Here is a 24128-nt window from a genome sequence, read left to right on the forward strand (position 1 = left end):
GGAAATGTAGTTTTAGTTTATTGAACCTTTACAGCTAGAGCAGGCGGGAGCCCTTCTTATAGTCAGAGGCGCCATTTAGGAGCCGCTTTACCTACATAGCGTATGGTCATGTGACTGTTATGACATAATGCAGCATATATATATATATATATGTGTTATAGTATTCTGACCAGGAGCTTCATTGGTATCTGGGAACGCTGACTTTGCTTTTTTTCCTGCATCCTCATTGGGTTAACCTCTTGTATGCCACAAGTCTTATCATTTTGTTTGAGTACATATGGACAGTCTGTTACCCAGCAGTCACAGTAGGTCTCACTCTGGTGCCCTGAGACTAGACTGCGACCCGCATGCTGCAATTCTATTGGTCAGTCTGGGGCACCCACTCGCCTTGGAGTTAAAGGGGTTAAATTGTCAGACCAATGCTGAATGCCTGGAGTACATAGGGGTGGCTGATATATATATATATATATATATATGGGTGCTGCAGGGTGGGAATGATGAGCAAGGTGCGTGAGATGATGAAGATCGAGTCCACGGAGCCATGAATAATAGAACGGTGTGTCTGTGCAGGAGTATATTGATTACAATCACTTACAAGCATCGCCTTGCCCTGCTCCCATTGGCTGGGCTGTCCACCAATCAGGGCTCTCCTGCGGAGGCATCTGCATTCTGCCCATGGTGGGTTATGTAAGATAAGGGAAGAAGGAGACAGAATTAGATCAGAGCCCCAGGGTGACACCCCACGTCTGCTCTTCTTCCTCACCAGAGCCGTCTCAGCAGGGGGGCCCCCACATTCTAATGCCCAACGGAGCAACTGTATATGGCAGGGGGGAGTCCGTTATATACAAAGTGCCTGCCTGGGGTTTTATTGACTTTACTATAACCTCCAGCATCTCGGCTTGTAATTGTGGCCATTGGGGTGGCCCTTGCCAACAAGTACAATGGCAACCCAAGGGGAAAAAATGCCCTGCGAATTCATGGCCATGTCTGATCCACTTCCGACAAAACCCTGCCCACTCGTTTGTGACCTGTCAATCATCTCTCTGGCCCCTGACTGCCGCTGCCTCTGTACCCCGTGATTGCAACCCTACATATATATATATATATATATATATATATATATATATATATATATATATATATTATAATTAGGGACAGGGCGTATAGTATATAACGGAGGGGTTGTACATGTGACATGGGTGACAGCAGTAAGGCAAGAGGGTGTCGGAGACGTGGGTGCAGAACACTTTATTTTATTGTTCTTGAACTACAAGTAAATAAATGAGTCTAGAGAGCTGCCGCTTGGATTATAAATCATTTATTTATTATTTATTTATTTATTTTATTTTTCTTGAGCTGCAAGTGAACAAATGAATAATCTCTAGAGCTGCCGCTTGGATTTTAAATCATTTGGGCTGTGATGCTGCTGCATATATGTGGGACATAGGGAGGATTTCAATGAGGAGGTGACTGCTGCTGCGGCTGCATTCCCTCTCTCCCCCCCCCCCCCTCTCTCTCTCTCTCTATCTACTGGGTGGGACGTCAGGTATGAATGTGACAGTTGCGCAGAGGCAGATCCATGAATAATCCCCCGCATGTCCCCATATTTGCCGCTCAGCTGCATTTACTCCTGCTCTGCTGCACCTCCCCATGCGCCGCTGCCTTAAGGGAACAGCAACACCAAGAATAGCAAGTTATTGACCCATGAGTCCTTGTTATCCAGGCCATGCGTTTCCTATGGAGCAGAAATCCTGCTTTTATTGTATGTGTCCCCCTTCTGTCCTACGGCTTCAGCCAGATATTAGAGTGCTGTTAGCGAATCAACCTTTCCATTGGTCTTCATTATTTATTTTTGATAGTTGTTGAATTATTTGCCTTTTCTTCTGACTCCTTTCAGCTTTCAAATGGGGGTCACTGACCCCATCTATGAAACAAATGCTCTGTGAGGCTACAAATATATTGTTATTGCTTTTTATTACTCATCTTTCTGTTCAGGCCTCTCCTATTCATATTCCAGTCTCTTATTCAAAGCAATGCATGGTTGCTAGGGGAATTTGGACCCTAGAAACCAGATGGCTGAAACTGCAAACTGGAGAGCTGCTGAATAAAAAGCTAAATAAGTCCAAAAACACAAATAATAAAAAGAATATCACTCTCTATATCATACTAACAGTTCATTTAAAGGCGAACAACTCTTTTAAATAACAGCACACAGAGGCCTCAAGTCTCTTGGACAGCAAATCCTGGACCCCAGAAAATGATGTTAAAGAGTTAAATGATTGGCTGCAGACATAGATTTGTATGAAGCATACAGGCAGGGTTGTGATTGGTCAATCTGTATGCATATTTAATATGGAATTCCCTGCAACCTTAATGGGGTGGCCAATTCTAAGTAACTTTTCAATTGGTTTTCATTATTTATTTTTTATAGTTATTTGCCTTTTTCTTCTGACTCTTTGCAGCTTTCAAATGGGGGTCACTGACCCCTTCTAAAAAACAAATGCTCTGTAAGGCTACAAATCTATTGTTATTGCTACTTTTTATTCCTCCTCTTTCTATTCAGGCCTCTCCTATTATGTTCCAGTCTCTTATTCAAATTTGGTCCCTAGTAACCAGATGGCTGAAATTGCAAACGGGAGAGCTGCTGAATAAAAAGCTCAAAAAACACAATTATTAAGAAATGAAAACCAATAGCAAATTGTCTCCGAATATTCCTCTCTGCATCATATTAAAAGTTATCTCAAAGGGGAAGAACCCGTTTAAGCAGCGGCCAGGAGCAACACTGCATTTATACAATAATTTACCACTGTATCACTGGTTAAGATTAATATTTTGTATTCCTATATTAATTCCCCATAGGGATTTAGTTCCCCTTTAAGGCACCAAGCATGTGGGATTCATTGCCCGGGCACGTGGCCGTGGCAGATTTTAAAGATCTTTAATGCCGGTGTTTCCTGATTGGGAGCAAATTGGATAAAAGGATTTCCCAGTAATCCCCGTTGCCCTGTCGTATCTAGTGGAAGATCCCAATAGGAAAGCAACTTGCAACCAGGATTCCCCTGCGCCGGTGCAACCGCAGCCGCAACCTTGAAACTTCTTATAACAGGGACTTGCTATAGGTCAGTGTCATGACATGTGATACTGTTATCAAACAATGAAATGTTGTGCTTCCAAAACGACACTTCCCTTACAGGAGCCCAAACAGTCCCCATTCTTGTTGGTTAAAGGGGAAGTAAAGCTTTCATTTCCATGAGATAATAATAAAGAAAGAGCAGGGGGCTCACCCTATGGGCTGGGCGCATGCTGCAGGTATGCAGATATTTTTAGTAATCAGCCATGCGACTGACCTACTTCCGAGCGCTACAGTCGGGGGGAGAAAGCAGAATGGAATTTATAGGGGGGTGGATTTAGGCACCACGTACACCAGTCTATTTTTGCACCTTATCCACCTATAATGTTACTTCCCGGAATCCTGGATTCTGTTCTCTAAGTCTGCACTTTGTCTGGGGGACCTGCTCTCTGTGCAGTGACTGTGGTGGGGGGCAGGAATGCCAGCCTGGGGGGGGTCTAAGGTTAAATATTGACTATATTGACTGGTGGTGCCTCGCAGAGTGGCACCCCCCTCAGGTAATAGCACTTAAATGTGAAATCTAATTCTACATGAATTATCAACCTGAAAATGATCTCCAGTGTGGGCTGCAGGGGTCACTTATGGACACTGGTGCTTAGGGAGCCACTCACAATATACAGTACACATAGAATAGAAATGTCACAATATAAGGCTGATTAGTAATTAATACATATAATTACTACATGGCAGCACAGAAACCAGTGCAATTAGCATCAGAATTGAATAATCAGCAAACCTGTAGCATCAGCTTATATTACAGCCAGGGAAGCTCATTTTCTGCTGGATAATTAGTGACGAGCCCTAAGCTTAGCTTCTCAACAGCCAATCAGAGCCCACTGAGCATGTGAGTGTCACAGACACTTTCCAAGATGGTGACCCCCTGTGACAAGTTTGAAGTCCTGGATCATTGCTGCTATTGACAAGCTCAAACTTTAGCCTCCTGCAATAAGTTCACTATAGAAAATATGACACTTTTAGCCACATTCAATTGAAGGGTTTAGTTCTCCTTTAACACTAAACAACCAATCATGTGCTTGCTCTCATTATTCTACTTGCTGTATTCTGATGAAAGCTAACTCCTGATTGGTTTCAGTCGGTTACTGAATTAAATTGAATGTCTACATGGGCTACAGCTGCTGTCTAAAGGACTCATTGTGGTGTTATCCACAGAATTGGAAAAGGGGGGCTTGTGAACCCTATGTTACCCCCCCCCCCCGATGCCTGGCGTGTAGTTATTGCAATGATATGACATTGTATAATAACTGTCCATATTGGCTGAACAACTGGGGGGGGGGAAGGGTGACTCCAGGAGGAGGGGCATTACTTGGCCCCTCCTCCACTCTAACTCCACCCCTGCTTCTTAAAGCTTTATAACCACCCCTAACTGGGAATCCTATAGATATTGTGGCTTCTTCTTCAGTAGGAAAACATTGCACTTATTTCTTGTGTCCCGTGATTTCCCCGCAGTCATGTGATCCCACTGTTAATAAATGCTGACACCCCGCGGCCCATCCCAAACGAGTCATCAGTTGTCGGCATGAGCTGCACTTTATCTAGGGGCTCAGTGGGGCTCACGGCTTGTGGCTAGCAGTTGGCTTCTGTGGCTTCTCATGTCACAAGTCATGGCTGGGGGACGAGGGCTGGAGGTAAAGGAGGTCGGACCGCAAGCTCGGCCTCTGTAACTCACAATCACATGTACAGAAACAGGAACTAGAATTGGGAAACTGATGGGGGTGGGGGTTGCTGAAAATCTAATGACAATAGCACTTTTATTTTCTTACCCCCCCTGTGGATTATGGAACCTGTCACTTTATATCTGTCTGTCTGTCTGTCTATACACACACATACACAGGTTTAGGACTTATTATCCAGAAGGCTCAGGACCTGGGGTTCTCTGGATAACGGATCGTTCTGTAATTTGGATCTTCATACCTTAAGTCTACTAGGAAATCATATAAACATTAAATAAACCCAATAGGCTGGTTTTTGGTTCTAATAAGGATTAATTATATCTTAGTTGGGATCAAGTACAAGTTACTGATTTATTATTACACAGAAAAAGGACATAATTGTAAAAAATTTGGATTATTTAGATAAAAAGGAGTCTATGGGAGACGGCCTTTCTGTAATTCGGATCTTTCTGGATAACGGGTTTCCGGATAACAGATCCCATACCTGTACGTGTATTTATTCTGATGGAAAATCTGTATTTCTCTTATTTGAGCGAGGCGGCCTTCTCTAGGCAATTACTGTCAGTATACGCAGAGACCATGAAAAGCTGCTGACTCTTCCCATCCAGACCTGTATCTGGTCATATATGTTGTCAGTATAGACCAGGCATCCCATCAGGTGAGGAGCACGTCGGCACTTTGATGCAGTCTCATCTGATATGTTGGACCCTGGGATCAGCACATGGGTGTCCAAATCTGGCAGATATCTTACTTTGATTGGCTGGCTTCAGATCACACTTAGACCTAAAACTTTGGGCGACTTCGGAAAATTAAGCGATCCGTGTGCCATCCCGCCGGCGATTTACATTCTAGCCAGCAGGAAGGCAGGAGAAGGCAGTTCGGGGAGATTAGTCCCAAAGAAGAGGAGATTTGTCGCCCCAAAGAAGAGGAGATTAATCGCCCAGAAGAAGAGGAGATTTGCCCCAGGGCGACTAATCTCCCCGAATCTGACCGTGTGTCTCTGCCCTAAAGGGACACTGTAACGTTTATTTTTGCACAGTTCCAGACAGGGCCGCCATCAGGGGGGGACAGGGGGGACAAGTATCCTGGGCCCGGGGCATGAAGGGGTCCCGGCAGTGCTGCACTTTTGACAGAGCCCCCCTTGAGAGCGCCAAAGCCTGCGGCCGAAATGCGAAAGTGCCGAAAAGCCAAAGTCCCGAATCGGCGAAAAGACCCAAAGTCAGGAAAACAACCGAAGCCAAAGACCCAAAGTCACGAAAACAGCTGAAACTGAATTCCTGAAGCGATGAAAAGTCACGGAAGGAGGCGAAGTTCTGTTCTACTGATCACCAATTTGTGTTTTTTTTTTTAAATCCCCTGGCCACCAGTGTATTATTTTAATATTCTATAGGCCCCTGCCACCAATGGTTTTTTAAAAAATATTTTTGGGGGCCCCAATTTTTTTTTAACTTGTTAGTGGGCCCTGTCAGCAATGTTTTGTTTTTTTTTAAAAAAAAATATTCTGTGGGGCCCCAATTTGTTTTACTTGTAAGATGGGCCCTGGCGCCAATGTTTTTTTTTTTTTTTTTTTAACTTGTAAGGGGAGCCCTGGCAACAATGTTTTTTTTTTTAAAAAAAAAATATTCTTTGGTGCCCTAATTTTTTTTAACTTGTAAGGGGGGCCCTGGCGACAATGTTTTTTTTTAACTTATAAGGGGGCCCTGACCATCAATAGCTTTTTATAACTTGTGTGTGTGTGGGGGGGGGGTTACTTTTTTGGCGCTGATGTCTGTGTGGTCTTTTAACTGTGATGTGGAGTGGGCGGGATCTGGGGTGGGGCTTGGGCACCCGAGTGGCAGCCCTGGTTGCATCTTTCAATAACACTGTCTACATTTTCTGATATTAATTTTAGTGAGAGCTTCCCCTTTAAGCGTTGTTGCTATGTATTCAGTTTATGGGAATGCGTCCTGATTGGTGGGCCCTTTATGCACAGGAGTGTTGCCGGCAGCTAGAGATGACAGATACAGGCTGCTGTATATTGCTGGTGTTACAGCGTCAGAGACCTGAGACGCCACCTGTTCTCGTTGTGCTCAGTTGGGCTGGGGGCATTCCTGCTAGCGCTAATGGAAAACCTTGTGTTGTTATGGAAAGTGGGCTTGTAAATATTTCACGTGCCAGACAGCACAAACATTAGCCGACCCCCCATACTCTCTCCTCTGCTTTCTTCCCCTGCTGCGACAAACCTTTTAACTCACTACAAATGCTCATTAGTCATGCACAGAACCTGCTTGTAGCGCCGAATATTCGCTGGAGCTGATTACAATCGACAGCCATGATTCTAGTGCAAAGTGTATTTATTATAGGGAGTTTATCCGGCTGTTTATTTAGAGGCACATTATCTCTTATCTGCCAGCCCTGTGCTCTCCCTCTCTGAGAAGTGCTTACTCACGGGCACCGCAGATAATGCCGTTTTATTAACACACTTGAAATGCATCAAAAATGCTAATAAGGAATAATGCCCTGCAGCTGTCACCTTCTTGTCCATAGAGCTTGCGATCTAATGTGCCACTAGTGATTTTGGGAGCTCCAGTGCGAAAAAGTACACTGTGCCTTTAAGTGTTCATTGTCTATTTCTGCCTCTTAAATGGATGTTTTTAATACGTCTCCTCTCCCTATGACTCTTAAAGGATTTCGCTTGCTCAGGTGATAGGGTGAATGCTTTGTAAGATGCAGAGAGAAGCAAGGTGCAGAGAGAATCAAAGCGCTGTGAGAATCAAAGTGCTGAGAGTAGCAAGGTGCAGAGAGTAGCAAGGTGCAGAGAGTAGCAAGGTGCAGAGAGTAGCAAGGTGCAGAGAGTAGCAAGGTGCAGAGAGTAGCAAGGTGCAGAGAGAAGCAAGGTGCAGAGAGAAGCAAGGTGCAGAGAGAAGCAAGGTGCAGAGAGAAGCAAGGCGCAGAAAGTAGCAAAGCGCAGAGAGTCGCAAGGCGCAGAGAGTCGCAAGGCGCAGAGAGAAGCAAGGCGCAGAGAGAAGCAAGGCGCAGAGAGAAGCAAGGCGCAGAGAGTCGCAAGGCGCGCAGAGAGTCGCAAGGCGCAGAGAGTAGCAAGGCGCAGAGAGTCGCAAGGCGCAGAGAGTAGCAAGGCGCAGAGAGTAGCAAGGCGCAGAGAGTAGCAAGGTGCAGAGAGTAGCAAGGTGCAGAGAGAAGCAAGGTGCAGAGAGAAGCAAGGTGCAGAGAGTAACAAGGTGCTGATAAAGTGGGACTTACATGGACCCTCTTCATGGGCAAATCAGTCTGTGTTATAGAATAAAAGGAGGGAGAGAAATTAAAGGGGAAGTTAAAGTATGGAACTCTGTTTTTGTATTGATGGACCTATTGGGGCATGTGCTGTGCCTTCTGTCGCAAGGTGCAGAGAGTAGCAAGGTGCAGAGAGAAGCAAGGTGCAGAGAGAAGCAAGGTGCAGAGAGTAGCAAGGTGCAGAGAGTAGCAAGGTGCAGAGAGTAGCAAGGTGCAGAGAGTAGCAAGGTGCAGAGAGAAGCAAGGTGCAGAGAGAAGCAAGGTGCAGAGAGAAGCAAGGTGCAGAGAGAAGCAAGGTGCAGAGAGTCGCAAGGTGCAGAGAGTCGCAAGGTGCAGAGAGTCGCAAGGTGCAGAGAGTCGCAAGGTGCAGAGAGTCGCAAGGTGCAGAGAGTCGCAAGGTGCAGAGAGTCGCAAGGTGCAGAGAGTCGCAAGGTGCAGAGAGTCGCAAGGTGCAGAGAGTCGCAAGGTGCAGAGAGTCGCAAGGTGCAGAGAGTCGCAAGGTGCAGAGAGTCGCAAGGTGCAGAGAGTCGCAAGGTGCAGAGAGTCGCAAGGTGCAGAGAGTCGCAAGGTGCAGAGAGTCGCAAGGTGCAGAGAGTCGCAAGGTGCAGAGAGTCGCAAGGTGCAGAGAGTCGCAAGGTGCAGAGAGTCGCAAGGTGCAGAGAGTCGCAAGGTAGAGAGAGAAGCAAGGTAGAGAGAGAAGCAAGGCGCAGAAAGTAGCAAGGCGCAGAGAGTTGCAAGGTGCAGAGAGAAGCAAGGTGCAGAGAGTAGCAAGGTAGAGAGAGAAGCAAGGCGCAGAAAGTAGCAAGGCGCAGAGAGTCGCAAGGCGCAGAGAGTCGCAAGGCGCAGAGAGAAGCAAGGTGCAGAGAGTCACAAGGTGCAGAGAGTCGCAAGATGCAGAGAGAAGCAAGGTGCAGAGAGAAGCAAGGTGCAGAGAGAAGCAAGGTGCAGAGAGTCGCAAGGTGCAGAGAGTCGCAAGATGCAGAGAGAAGCAAGGTGCAGAGAGAAGCAAGGTGCAGAGAGAAGCAAGGTGCAGAGAGTCACAAGGTGCAGAGAGTCGCAAGATGCAGAGAGAAGCAAGGTGCAGAGAGAAGCAAGGTGCAGAGAGTCGCAAGGTGCAGAGAGTCGCAAGGTGCAGAGAGAAGCAAGGTGCAGAGAGTAGCAAGGTGCAGAGAGAAGCAAGGTGCAGAGAGAAGCAAGGTGCAGAGAGTCGCAAGGTGCAGAGAGAAGCAAGGTGCAGAGAGAAGCAAGGTGCAGAGAGTAGCAAGGTGCAGAGAGAAGCAAGGTGCAGAGAGAAGCAAGGTGCAGAGAGTAGCAAGGTGCAGAGAGAAGCAAGGTGCAGAGAGAAGTAAGTTGCAGAAAGTAGCAAGGTGCAGAGAGTAACAAGGTGCTGATAAAGTGGGACTTACATGGACCCTCTTCATGGGCAAATCAGTTTGGGTTTATAGAATAAAAGGAGGGAGAGAAATTAAAGGGGAAGTTAAAGTATGGAACTCTGTTTTTGTATTGATGGACCTATTGGGGCATGTGCTGTGCCTTCTGTCGCAAGGTGCAGAGAGTAGCAAGGTGCAGAGAGAAGCAAGGTGCAGAGAGAAGCAAGGTGCAGAGAGTAGCAAGGTGCAGAGAGTAGCAAGGTGCAGAGAGTAGCAAGGTGCAGAGAGTAGCAAGGTGCAGAGAGTAGCAAGGTGCAGAGAGAAGCAAGGTGCAGAGAGAAGCAAGGTGCAGAGAGAAGCAAGGTGCAGAGAGTCGCAAGGTGCAGAGAGTCGCAAGGTGCAGAGAGTCGCAAGGTGCAGAGAGTCGCAAGGTGCAGAGAGTCGCAAGGTGCAGAGAGTCGCAAGGTGCAGAGAGAAGCAAGGTGCAGAGAGTAGCAAGGTAGAGAGAGAAGCAAGGCGGAGAAAGTAGCAAGGCGCAGAGAGTCGCAAGGTGCAGAGAGAAGCAAGGTGCAGAGAGTAGCAAGGTAGAGAGAGAAGCAAGGCGCAGAAAGTAGCAAGGCGCAGAGAGTCGCAAGGCGCAGAGAGTCGCAAGGTGCAGAGAGAAGCAAGGTGCAGAGAGTCACAAGGTGCAGAGAGTCGCAAGATGCAGAGAGAAGCAAGGTGCAGAGAGAAGCAAGGTGCAGAGAGAAGCAAGGTGCAGAGAGTCGCAAGGTGCAGAGAGTCGCAAGGTGCAGAGAGAAGCAAGGTGCAGAGAGAAGTAAGTTGCAGAAAGTAGCAAGGTGCAGAGAGTAACAAGGTGCTGATAAAGTGGGACTTACATGGACCCTCTTCATGGGCAAATCAGTCTGTGTTATAGAATAAAAGGAGGGAGAGAAATTAAAGGGGAAGTTAAAGTATGGAACTCTGTTTTTGTATTGATGGACCTATTGGGGCATGTGCTGTGCCTCCAGTACTTGGGGTGGGTGGGGGGCATTTTCAGCTTCAAAAAAAGTGTCCATCGCCGGGTGCCTTATTGGGATGCTGTATAAAGTGTAGCAAGAAAGGATGCTCCCCCCCATTGTTGGAAAGTGCCCCCCATTGAGGCATATTGCCAGGGCCAATGTGTATGCTTAAATGGGTTATTTGCTTTTAAATAAACTGTCAGTATGATGTAGAGAGTGATATTCTAAAGCAATTGGCTTTCATTTTTTATTATTGTGGCATTTGAGTTATTTAGCTTTTTATTCAGCAGCTCTCCAGTTTGTAATTCCAGTGGTAACTAGGGTCCAAATTCTAGAATATGAATAGGAGAGGCCTGAATAGATAGATGAATAATAAAAAGTAACAATAACAGTATATTTGTAGCCTTACAGAGCATTTGTTTTTTATATTATATAATAATTACTATAACAAATGAATGAATAATGAAGACCAATTGAAAAGTTGCATAGAATCGGCTTTTCTATAATGTACTTGAAGTTAACTTAAAGACGAACCAGCCTTTTATTAAACATTGCACAGTACAGGGGGGACATGGGTGAGAGATGTAACATGGCACTTTGAAAGAAAGTTTTCCTGTCTGGTGCAATTTTTATAGAAGAGGGGCCCCAGTCTGGGCCAGGGGTTACCCCTTTACCTTACTGTCCAACATATTAGCAACTCCCCCCCCCCCCGGTGTTTCATTGTGTTCTCCTTTAAGGGGGGTGTATTTAAAGGAGAAGGAAAGGCTAAAAGTAAGTAAGCTTTATCAGAAAGGTCTATATAAATACACCAGTAAACCCTCAAAGTAATGCTGCTCTGAGTCCTCTGTCAAAAGAAACAGCACATTTCTTTCCTTCTATTGTGTACTCATGGGCTTCTGTATCAGACTTCCTGTTTTCAGCTTTAACCTCCAGGGCTAGGGCTTGAGCATGCTCAGTTTGCTCCTCTCTCCCTCCCTCCTCCCTGCTGTAATCTGAACCCAGAGCTATGAGTGAGCAGGGGGAGACTCAGGCAGGAAGTGATATCACACCAAGCTAATATGGCAGCTGCTATCCTAAACAAACAGAGAGCTTGTAGAGCTGTTTACTCAGGTATGGTAAAACATTCTGCGGAATAAATATAGTGTTATAGCTGCACTATTGTGGCTAATCTATTGACAATAAACTTGCTTTGGTACCTTTCCTTCTCCTTTAAAGCAAACCCCCTCTTTCCAGATAACATTTTCTTCCCTTAAAGGATTGTGGGTATTTTGGCAGTAAGTACAGGAGGGCTATTTGGCGCCAGGCATCACGTTATGTTCTAGAACAATCCGGACAAGGGCACAATCTGTAAAACAGTCATTTTGTTGTTATTTGGTTGCCAGAGAGATTTCTTATTAAGCCTCATACTATTTCATCCCCTCCGCTTAGTCTGACTCCAAACTAATATTTATCCCCAGAAATATCCTAAAAATGTGAGAGTCGGGGGTTTACCGCGGCGCATTTTATTAATCTGTGAAAGCCGCCCATTGTTCAGCGGTAATGCCAGTAATAGGGGCATTGTCACCGGCCGTGTTTCTCACTACTCATTAATTGTGCGGATTATTCCTGCAAAGGGACCTTTCATGCTTGTTGCTTTTGGATCCGGATCTGTTTGTTCCCTAGAAAAAGGGAGATTTCAAAGAAAATTCTGCGCAGTCCGACCAGTGTTACTGTATGTGCTGAAAATCTGCTTTTGTTGCAGGAGCTTTACATTAAGGTTACTTGTTAGATAACGGGCGAGTTTATATTCTATAGGGTGCATGCTGTCATTTTAGGTCTGGAGCATTTGCACTGAACAGAAATTTGTATGACAAGTGATAATGTACCCCCTACTGTAAATGATAAGGATATTAGAAGTCACTGAGGGGTTGTTCTGTGACCATATAAAGACACAAGGCTGCAGGCTGAGTTATACAGGGAACTCTGAGTATCACTCATGTATTATAAGGGATAATGTACCCCCTACTGTAAATGATAAGGATATTAGAAGTCACTGAGGGTTGTTCTGTGACCATATAAAGGCACAAGGCTGCAGGCTGAGTTATACAGGGAACTCTGAGTATCACTCATGTATTATAAGGGATAATGTACCCCCCTACTGTAAATGATAAGGATATTAGAAGTCACTGAGGGGTTGTTCTGTGACCATATAAAGGCACAAGGCTGCAGGCTGAGTTATACAGGGAACTCTGAGTATCACTCATGAATTATAAGGGATAATGTACCCCCTACTGTAAATGATAAGGATATTAGAAGTCACTGAGGGGTTGTTCTGTGACCATATAAAGGCACAAGGCTGCAGGCTGAGTTATACAGGGAACTCTGAGTATCACTCATGTATTATAAGGGATAATGTACCCCCTACTGTAAATGATAAGGATATTAGAAGTCACTGAGGGGTTGTTCTGTGACCATATAAAGGCACAAGGCTGCAGGCTGAGTTATACAGGGAACTCTGAGTATCACTCATGTATTATAAGGGATAATGTACCCCCTACTGTAAATGATAAGGATATTAGAAGTCACTGAGGGGTTGTTCTGTGACCATATAAAGGCACAAGGCTGCAGGCTGAGTTATACAGGGAACTCTGAGTATCACTCATGTATTATAAGGGATAATGTACCCCCTACTGTAAATGATAAGGATATTAGAAGTCACTGAGGGGTTGTTCTGTGACCATATAAAGGCACAAGGCTGCAGGCTGATTTATACAGGGAACTCTGAGTATCACTCATGTATTATAAGGGATAATGTACCCCCTACTGTAAATGATAAGGATATTAGAAGTCACTGAGGGGTTGTTCTGTGACCATATAAAGGCTGCAGGCTGAGTTATACAGTTAACTTTGAGTATTGCTCATTTGACAGTAGGGGGTACAGTCTCCCCTTATTGTAGCTTATCGCTAATTTAATAAAATAAAGACACATTCCCTTTCATATGTGAAGCTTATAGAGTATAATACATACGATGGTTTCATTGGCGGAACTTCCAGACCATTGAGGTTTGCCAAGTGTTCCAGTAATACACTGTTCCTGCTAATGGAACCTCATGTGCTAAACCAAGTGCGGTTCTTCATTTCTGGCCTGATATATTACTTTCCATTTTACATTAGTATTTTTTGACCTAAGTGTTTTCCTGGCAGTTAAAAAAAATATGTTTTGTAAAGGTGGATTTATTCTCTGGTCGGACGTGAGTTACGTCGCCGCTACACAGGGATTTACCGTACTTGGGCGCTGTCGGCAAAGAGTTGGCACAGATTAAAGGGCCAGTAGAGAAGAGGGATCCAATGTTACGGCTCCAAGTTGTGAGTAAATAAATAAGCTAGGCACCCATGCATTGTGCCAAATCAGACTGATCCAATCATTGGGCCCAAGCCAAGGTTCGGAACATTGTAGGGATTGTTTTCTATGTGGAACACAGTGTACAAATAAGATCACAGGTAGATCACAGGTAGGCAGTGGCAGTCCAGAGGGGTGGGCGGGGGAGGCAAGCAGGGGTATCCCTTATACAGACGCCCCAGTTAGGGAGCAGGAGCTGACGCCAGCAATAGACTCAGGCCATAAAGAACTCTTGCACCCTGGGAATAGAAAATAACCCCTATTGTGCCCTATAAAGACATCAACATGTCAATGAAGTTCTACTGTCACCCAATATGTAGCCAATTTTTGGACAGAAATTGATCAGACTGGTTATTGGAAGGGAACCCTACGCGGCTGAAGGAGCTGAGATAAATATTGTACATTCTATGCCCACACTTTACTAAGATCTACTTTTAGTCATGATTAACCATTCTGATCTACATCCATAATAACATTGTTAGCATTTTGTTCCATGGAAAATAGTACTTAAATATTGATTGACGAGAACATTTATATTGTTATAATACACAAAAGCCATGAATATCCTGTAAATTATATCCTTATAAACGGTGAGTAGTGATGTCATCAGTTATAAACGGTGAGTAGTGATGTCATTTCTGTCACATGACTCACTAAAATTTGTGTATTATAATAAATAAAGTACCCCCAGTTGTAAAATATAAGGATATTAGAAGTTACCTCGGAGTTCCATGACCTGTATAAAAACACTCGGCCTTCGGCCTCGTGTTTTTATATGGTCATGAAACTCCTCGGTAACTAATAATATCCTTATATTTTACAAGAGGGGGTACTTTATTCACTATATATTTAACAAACCGCTATTTCTCATGTGACCGTTACATAACAAATATCTGAATGAGAAGAATAATACAGGAGGGTGATTTGGACAAGCTGTTTGTTGGCAGAGTCTTGAGATCTACTGATCACCAGCTAAAGGTCTAATGGTAGGTCCCGATCTATGTTTTGGGCACCCCTGTTCTATGGATATCCTTGGCATTGATGGATAAGGGCTATCCCAGAATTCAGAGAGTGTTGGTGGCTCCCTGGCATCCCAGTTTTCAGAGTGTTCTGCGTACTGGAACACTGGTAACGGGTCCCACACCCAGCATCAGACTGGGGGTTCTGGGGCCCGCCTCAGGGGTCCGCAACCCCCCACCCTAGGTGCAATCACCCCTGGGCTCTCCACATCAGCCCCAACTCCGACCCCCCCATAAGTACCTTAAGGCTCCCATACACTGGCCGATTGTCAGGGGCCTTTCGGCTCCCAGCGGGGAGTAGTCAGGACCAAGGAGGAAGCTTGGGGTTCAAAGTCCAATTTTGCGGTACAGACAAGGGTTCAAGAGTCAGTGTAAACCAGTCCAGGCAATGTTCCAATAGGCAGGCAGAAATATAGCGGAATCCAAGTTCAGGCAGGATCAGAAAAGTTCGGGAATCAAACAGCAGGAATAATAGAATCCCCCAGGAAATCCTATTATCGGGCATTGAACCCGTGACCTGGAAAGACTTAAATCTTCAAATTTCGCGCCAAGTGCATGATGTCATCACGCCGGCGTCACATAGCCAGCGTCACCACGTGGGTCATGGGCGTAGCCATCTTGGATCCGACGCAGCCGATGACGGGAGCAACATTGGGCACTTCTGACATCGATAAAAGCTGCCGACAGAGCAATTCGGCAGCTTATTGGCCCGTGTGTGGGGTCATCTGACTGGCTTCCCCGTTCGATATTGGACAGGTTAAAAGATCCCGTCGGATCGCGGGCGCATCTATGTGTGTTGCGCTCCTGCAATCCGACTGCCCGTATCGGATCCATTATGATCCAATCATGGGCCCAGATATCGCCCACGTCAATGTGGACATATCTGAGAGAGATCCGCTCGTTTGGCAACATCGCTGGCCCAGTCCGACCCCTGCCCAAACCCTTAATAATAAGTAATTTATGTGAAACCAAAGTGTGCAATAAGGACCATGTGGATCTAGGGGTATATTTTGTGCCCTACTAGAATTTCTGCCCTGCTTGGCCAGTCCTGATCAGTTGTAGGAGGAGCCTGAGTGACTAAAGATATTGGCACCCCGAGGTGAAGGTGCCGTGAGCTGGTTCCAGGGGTACGTTTTCCTTTTATATAAACTGCTCCTGCGCTGATGGGGAAACTGATCCGAAGGAAACTCAACTCTGCACATTTCACGTCTGCCAGAGGGGGGCCATACAGATTTTACAAATAGTCCGGCTCCTCCCCCTCTCACATACCTGCCAATAGGATCCTATGTTTGGGGCAGTCACAAAACAAACAGCTCGCAGAGAGAATGGCCTCGCTCTAGTGCTCAGGAGCAGTCTCATCCCAAAGAGAAAGGAGTGGGGCCCCGGGACACTGTGCTCCAATTCCCTGCTGGGATTCAGTGTTGCCCTGCAGGACACGGAAAATCCACTGCAGCCTTCAAGGTTAACCCATTAAGGCCCTGCTGGTCTGTACAGTGTCAGCTAGGTGGGCTTGGGATAAGTTCTACTCGCAGGTACAGGTGATACAGGTAAAATAAAAACAATGCGCCTTTTCTTTATAGGTTTGTGCTTTTAAAAACAGGGCAGAGAGGATTAGTTTTTCTAGTACTGGTGATTAAAGGGGACATTGGCATGCACAATAATGTACAGAAAAATAAATTGATATCTTGTTCTAAATCCTGGCAAGCAGCAGGTTAAAGGAACCGTAATATCAAAAACTGAAAGGGGTGTTAACGTTTCTTTTTAAAGCTACGGCACATATAGCTCTGGATGACCAAAATGCCATTCAAGTGCACCCCCTTTTGCTGCAGTCTCTTTAAAGTGCAACCTTATTATGCAGTTCTCCCCAACATGGGAGTTGTAGTTCAACAACCAACGGAGTGTGATTACATAGCTTTTATTTTTTTTAAATTGGGGCCCCTGATTGGTGAATTGCACCTGAACAAGTTTAGTGTGGGCCTAGGAGCTTGCAGTTCAACAACGCTGTATCTCGCAATCAATGTTCCTTTTACTGATAAATTTCCCAGTTTTTGGTTTCATGTATTCCTCTTCTGGTACTGACAGGCATATCTGAAATATTTTTTCCTTTTTTAGCCAGACTTGACTTTTGGAAATGCATTGACTGTGTGTGTAAGTTGTATAATAGCAGCTCTCAGCCCTCCGGGGCAATAACAACTATTTCAGCATCATCCCCTGAAATTAAATATATTTTATTATAGCTTAATGGATGCCCACAACATTCCTTCTCTGTAGATTTATAGTTTTGGGAGGGAGCTGCCATATTATTTCCTTTTTACAGGATGTCATGCACTGATTTTGTGCCCAAAATATTCCTTCTCTGATAATGTAGTTTTATATATGGGTGGAAATGGTATAAATGGTCCCACCCCTGCAAGGTGCACACCCTAATAGTGGTATATGGCAGCTTCCCCAGTACATATAATTACAAATATAAATGAAAATACATCCTGTACAACTTGGTGCATTTAACAATAGGTTATAGTCCAAGCTGTCACTCTTCCTTATGTTACAGACCCCGGAGTAATGAAAGGTTTATGTGTGTTGGAAAATAAAGGGTAAGTGAACCGGCACTATGAATTTTTGATAAATGGAACTTTCTGCCGAGCTGGCCTGGGATGTTCCAGTTTCAAAGGGTGACCTAGTTCATGTGTCTCAGCTCAAGCTCATCATGGATACATTCACTGAGAGCTCACAGTACAATACTGTAAATAAAAATATAATGTATTCTCCACCGTGCCAATGGGTGGGAATCTCTGTGTCCACTCGCTCCCTCCAGAATTTAGCCCCTGACACCAACACCCCAAAGAGCAGAGATTGTGTTTTGCTGAAACATAACATTTTATTGAGACAAAATAACAGTACAACCTTGGCCTTGAATCCCCTTTTAGCTTAAAGGAACAGTAACACCAAAAAATTAAAATGTTTCAATGGAATGACAATATAATGTAATGTTGCCCTGCACTGGTACAACTGATCTGTTTGCTTCAGAAACACTACTATAGTTTATATAAACAAGCTGCTGTGTAGCCATGGGGGCAGCCATTCAAGCTGGAAAAGGATAACACAGGATACACAACAGATAAGCTCTGTAGTATACAATGGGATTCTTCAGAACTGTTATCTACTGTGTATCCTGTGCTTGAATGGCTGCCCCCATGGCTACATAGCAGCTTATTTATATAAACTATAGTAGTACTTATCTGTTATCTACTGTGTATCCTGTGTTTGAATAGCTGCCCCCATGGCTACACAGCAGCTTGTTTATATAAACTATAGTAGTACTTATCTGTTATCTACTGTGTATCCTGTGCTTGAATGGCTGCCCCCATGGCTACATAGCAGCTTATTTATATAAACTATAGTAGTACTTATCTGTTATCTACTGTGTATCCTGTGCTTGAATGGCTGCCCCCATGGCTACACAGCAGCTTGTTTATATAAACTATAGTAGTACTTATCTGTTATCTACTGTGTATCCTGTGCTTGAATGGCTGCCCCCATGGCTACACAGCAGCTTGTTTATATAAACTATAGTAGTACTTATCTGTTATCTACTGTGTATCCTGTGCTTGAATGGCTGCCCCCATGGCTAAATAGCAGCTTATTTATAAAAACTATAGTAGTACTTATCTGTTATCTACTGTGTATCCTGTGCTTGAATGGCTGCCCCCATGGCTACACAGCAGCTTGTTTATATAAACTATAGTAGTACTTATCTGTTATCTACTGTGTATCCTGTGCTTGAATGGCTGCCCCCATGGCTACACAGCAGCTTATTTATAAAAACTATAGTAGTACTTATCTGTTATCTACTGTGTATCCTGTGCTTGAATGGCTCCCCCCATGGCTACACAGCAGCTTGTTTATATAAACTATAGTAGTACTTATCTGTTATCTACTGTGTATCCTGTGCTTGAATGGCTGCCCCCATGGCTACACAGCAGCTTATTTATATAAACTATAGTAGTAATTATCTGTTATCTACTGTGTATCCTGTGCTTGAATGGCTGCCCCCATGGCTACACAGCAGCTTATTTATAAAAACTATAGTAGTACTTATCTGTTATCTACTGTGTATCCTGTGCTTGAATGGCTCCCCCCATGGCTACACAGCAGCTTGTTTATATAAACTATAGTAGTACTTATCTGTTATCTACTGTGTATCCTGTGCTTGAATGGCTGCCCCCATGGCTACACAGCAGCTTGTTTATATAAACTATAGTAGTAATTATCTGTTATCTACTGTGTATCCTGTGCTTGAATGGCTGCCCCCATGGCTACAAAACAGCATATTATATTTTCCTTACGTTAAGAAATTATAATTTTTTTGTGGTACTGTTCCTTTGAGGTCCCCATACATGAGCAGAAATAAGTTGGGCAGTGTATGTGTTGCCTTCGACGGACTTCCCAGGTCGACATCAATCCGACCGCCTGTATTCTGCTCTTTGTGATCCAATCTTTGGGCCATAGGACCCACGATTGGATCAGCCCGATATTGAGGAGAGATCCACTCATTTAGCAACCTCTCCAAACAAGCGGATCTTTCTATGTATGGTCAGAGTAAGTGGGATGGGTATCTCTTTAAATCATCCTAAAGGGGGTCTGACTGCAAAGCACAATCATCATTTTCACAGTCTCAGTTATCAGCAGCTTATCAAGGCATAAATCACGGGGCATAATCACATTCCTGCAAATTCCTCAAGGTGATTTATTCCGAAGGTTAAAGGAGGCGATGGCTGTTGTGCCGAGTGCAATAAAACGGAACATGCGACAGGCAGGATTCTCTGTACTTAAAGGGGATATTAATCCCAAAATATCATTCTGCATAATGAAAGAAAATGTAATTCTGAGCAACTTCCCAATATACATTCATAGAAAAATTTCCTGTGGTTTTACAGTTATTAGAAGATGTATTTGCTGCGGAGAGCTGCATCCGTGCGGCCATTTTGCAGGGTCTTTATACAATGTAACAGAAGTCAGCCCTGAATCCAACGCTACATTGTTGCAAATACATTGTGTCTGTACATTCCAGCTACTAAACCATAAAGCCGCAGGTCAGAACAGATTATATTCTATCTGCAATTAATTCTTCAGCCGTGGGATTCACAATGGCATTTTTCCAGGTTCCGGGGAAAGTTGTTGAAATGTGAAGTAAAGTTGAACAGGGTACAGGTTTCAGTTTAATTTAAAGCCTAGGAAGGTTGCTGAAGGGCAGAAAGGGAAACTTTTCCATTATTATACGGACAGCGTATTGTATTTCCTCTATATCATTTGGATTTTATTTTTCTTTTAAAGGGCTGTCCCATAATCATGCAAAGCCCTCACTTAATTGAATTCCCTGCCGTCTGATGATGTCACTTTCAATTTGAGCTGATGTCACTACCGGTTTCAAGATGGCATCAACCATTGGATGAGGTTGGATCAAGTAAAGGTCCGAGGGCTGGTCACAGGTCTGGTCCAGGATTCAGAACTTGGAGAGCCATAGGACTCTATCCCAGGGACTGGATTAAGATAAATAAAGAAGCTCTGCATTTCCTGTAGCAACTTCTTTTAATTGTCTAGAAATACATCTCATTGTTTCCTTTGGGACTGGATAGACTGCTCACTAGCGATGTGGCGATAAGTAGACCCAAATTGGGCAGGTGCTTGTAGTGAAATGAGCTACAGCCAGCCAGAGGAGGAGAGGGCTGTGGAGGCAGTCGGACCTCTAGAAAAGTGTTGGGCCCCCCATCTCAGATCTACTGCTCCCCCTTTTAGAAAGTCATGAGACCAACCTTTACCATGAGACCAAGTATCTTAACAGGGTGATTCCCCCTTAAGTTAACTTTTAGTATTTTATAGAATGGTGAATTCTGAGCAAATTTTCAATTGGTCTTCATTATTTATTTTTTTATAGTTTTTAATTATTTGTGTACTTCTGACTCTTTCCAGCTTTCACATGGGGATCACCGACCCCCTCTAAAAACAAATGCTCTGAAAGGCTAGTTAGTGCTACTCATGTTTCTATCCAGGCCTCTCCTATTCATATTCAAGTCTCTTAAAGGATAATTAAACCTTTAAAATAAACAAATGTAAACGGATGAGGGGGCTATTCTAAGACAGTTTGCAATGTACATTCATTATTTATTTTGTTTTTATTCCAAGATATTAAGGGATACATGTGCTGTTAATATGAATGAATTGTTACAACAGCGCCACCTGCTGGTCAGTTTCCCACCAGTCTGACCAGCAAGTAGTCAAGGAAGTTGTCAGGAGAGAGAAAGAGGCTGATGTTCTTCTGCTTAGGAAAGATGTGAGAAAGGTTTCTAATTTTATTCCTAAGCAGAAGAACATCAGAGCAGATGCTGAATAAAAAGCTAAATGAACGAGAAATAATAGAAAATGAAAACCAATCTGAAAAATGTCCCTCTCTACATCAAACTAAACGTTAAATTGAAGGTGAACAACCCCTTTACATTTAGTGGAAGTTATTTTTCATCCTGTAAATTACTTGTGAATCCTTTAAATTTTACTGCAGCTGTCATGTTGAGTTTGTCTTATGCCTGGTTGTGTAAGAAAATAAAGTTAACTATATTTTAAAGGGGAACTCAACCCAAAAACATTTGGGTCAGGGTCAGACTGGGCCAATATCTGCCTCCTCCCCTGACCTTCTTTGACCCTGGTAAAAAAAAAAAAAAGGGGTACGGCATGCATGTGCGCATGGTGGGGGTGAAGAGGAGTTGGACTTTGTGGCAGGGGCCCCTCAGTCTGACCCAACTTTCCAGTATCTGTTCTTTATATATTTCTACAAGTTATTTACAAATACAAGTGCTGTTGAAAGCAGCGTCTCTTAAAAAAGAAACCGGTTCTCCTCTAGGTCTGCTAATCCTGCTTTGTTCCAGGAGTCAGAAACAGCAGTGCAGAGAACAGAAAGGGACAGAGAGACAATGCTTTCAATAGAAAATACTTTTGCAAAGAAAACCATTGAAAAAAATTCAATGACTGATTATTGGGAAATTGCGGAGAAGGAAATGGCTGTAGGAAAGTGCAGAGCGCGTAAGGTTCTATCTTTATTGGCCAATAAATCTATTTATCTAGTAGATACCCAGAGGAAGCCCAACCCACCACGCACATCATTATGTTGCAGTTTAATCCCCTCCGGCAGGTTATGACACTTCTGTGCACATCGGAAATTGTTCTCGTTATCTGTACGGAGGAAGCGCCGATAACTCTCAGCCCTCGTAAAGGCCAAGTAACCCCGTGTCAGGGAGAGGAACAGGGAAGCGTTTGTGCAGAAATTACTTTCATCATTAGGAAATGATCGGTGTTACATTGTATCACAATTGTTCTACTTGCACAGAGTCTGCTTGTGTTGTGTAATAATGTAACTAAAGCATCTGACCAACGCGTGAGACTCTGTGCCAGTAACGGGAGGGTTAATGTGCCTCCGATTCTGTGCTGCCTGTGCTCAAAGAATCATTTATTCACACTCTGCCTCACATTACCATTTGCCTTGCTCCGTACATGATAAGAACTAAAATTAGGCTCCATGCACTTACCTGTACTGATCATAGCAGACGACTTGCACAGAATGTTCCTTTGTTGGTTATAGTACAGGTATGGGATCCGTTATCTGGAAACCCATCATCCAGAAAGTTCTGAATTACGGAAAGGTCATCTCTTATAGACTCCACTATAAATCAAATAATCCAAACTTTTTAAAAGGATTTCCTTTTTCTGTGTAATAATAAAACAGTAGTTTGTACTTGATCCCAGCTAAGATATAATTAATCCTTATTGGAAGCAAAACCAGCCTATTGGGTTTATTTCATGTTTATATGATTTTCTAGTAGACTTAAGGTATGAAGATCCAAATTACAGAAAGATCCATATCTGGAAAACCCCAGGTCCCGAGCATTCCCATACCTGTGCCAGTAGTTAGGACCAGCAGTTCAGAAGCGTACAGGCACAAACTGCTTTAATAGCTGCTACATTTACAAATAACTATAAAACAGTTGTCAGGATAACAATGTCTTTCTTTAGGCAAAATGTTATTTTTGGGTTTATATCCCCTTTAATGGCTGCTGATCCAAAGTGACGACTCAGGAGTGAACGTGAAGTTCAAGACAATAATACTTAATTACAGGATTTTGTTTTTCAGTATTTGTGCATGTTGGGGCATGTCCAACTGTAACTGATACGCTTTAATTATACCTCATATACCTCTGTCCTAAATGAACCCCTCTCCGCCCATAAACACACGTCATAGATATATCAGCATAGGCCTGGCAGTATGGGAATTTATTTATCCTGTGTGTCATTCAATAACACACCAGGGCTTGGAATAAAGGCAAAATTTGCAGCTAAAATAAAATTTTAGACATTTTTTCATAAATCTACTTTGTTAACCTGTAGGGATGCACCGAATCCAGGATTCGGTTCGGGATTGGGCCAGGATTCGGCCTTTTTCAGCCGAATCCTTCTGCCTGGCCAAACCGAATCTGAATTTGCATATGCAAATTAGGGATGGGGAGGGAAATTGCATGACTTTTTGTCACAAAACAAGGTAAAACATGTTTTCCCCTTCCCATCCCTAATTTGCATATGCAAATTAGGATTCGAATTCGGTTCGGTATTCGGCTGAATCTTTCGCGGAGGATTCGGGGGTTCGGCCGAATCCAAAATAGTGGATTCGGTGCATCCCTACCTGTAACGTCCTATAAATAAACCATTTCTGAAAGTGAATAAGAGAACTACCCAATAGCTAGAGCTTCATATGCCATAAAGAACCCCCCCGCCCCATAGCTAGAAATAGAAGGAACACAGAACAGCTAAAAAATCAGTCAGCTCCCTAATCACATTCTGCTTTGGTCGTCTCTAGAGCCGGACCATCTGTGCACAGGAGCAGCAGAGATTTACTCCCGGATGCTTTGCTGCAAAATAATATTATTAGGATGATTTTATTCCCGGCTGATTTAATGCAAGATGCCGCCACAACTAAAGCAATTATCTGGATTTGTTTGTGCAGTGAAATTCAGCTGTGTACGGATTTGTGTTAAATAGGTTGGCCTTTGTGTTAAATAGGTTGTTGTTTATTTTTATTATGTTTTTTTATTGTCAAGAATTATTCTACACCATATAAGGCTTCTGTGAGTCTCAATGTATTTGGTCACTTACTGGGACAGAATGTTCTGTTATACAGATAGCTAGAATCTCAGCTGCCATAAAGCAGGACAGGACTGCTGCTTAC

General features: G+C 43.8%; 1 protein-coding gene across 2 annotated transcripts in view; it reads left to right on the forward strand.

The window, feature by feature from the left end:
• slc45a4.S (solute carrier family 45 member 4 S homeolog) overlaps window positions 1-24128 on the forward strand; it is a 70078-nt gene that overhangs the window by 2052 nt on the left and 43898 nt on the right. The window contains exon 1 of one of the 2 annotated variants that reach the window (XM_041568036.1): window positions 16153-16407. The exons of the other annotated variant lie outside the window; for it this stretch is intronic. The gene's annotated coding sequence lies outside the window, so the exon portion shown is untranslated. Of the gene's footprint in view, window positions 1-16152; window positions 16408-24128 lie in introns of those variants that run through there. 2 annotated transcript variants of the gene reach the window in all.

This window comes from Xenopus laevis, chromosome 6S, assembly GCF_017654675.1.
Source record: "Xenopus laevis strain J_2021 chromosome 6S, Xenopus_laevis_v10.1, whole genome shotgun sequence".
Lineage (NCBI taxonomy): Eukaryota > Metazoa > Chordata > Amphibia > Anura > Pipidae > Xenopus > Xenopus laevis.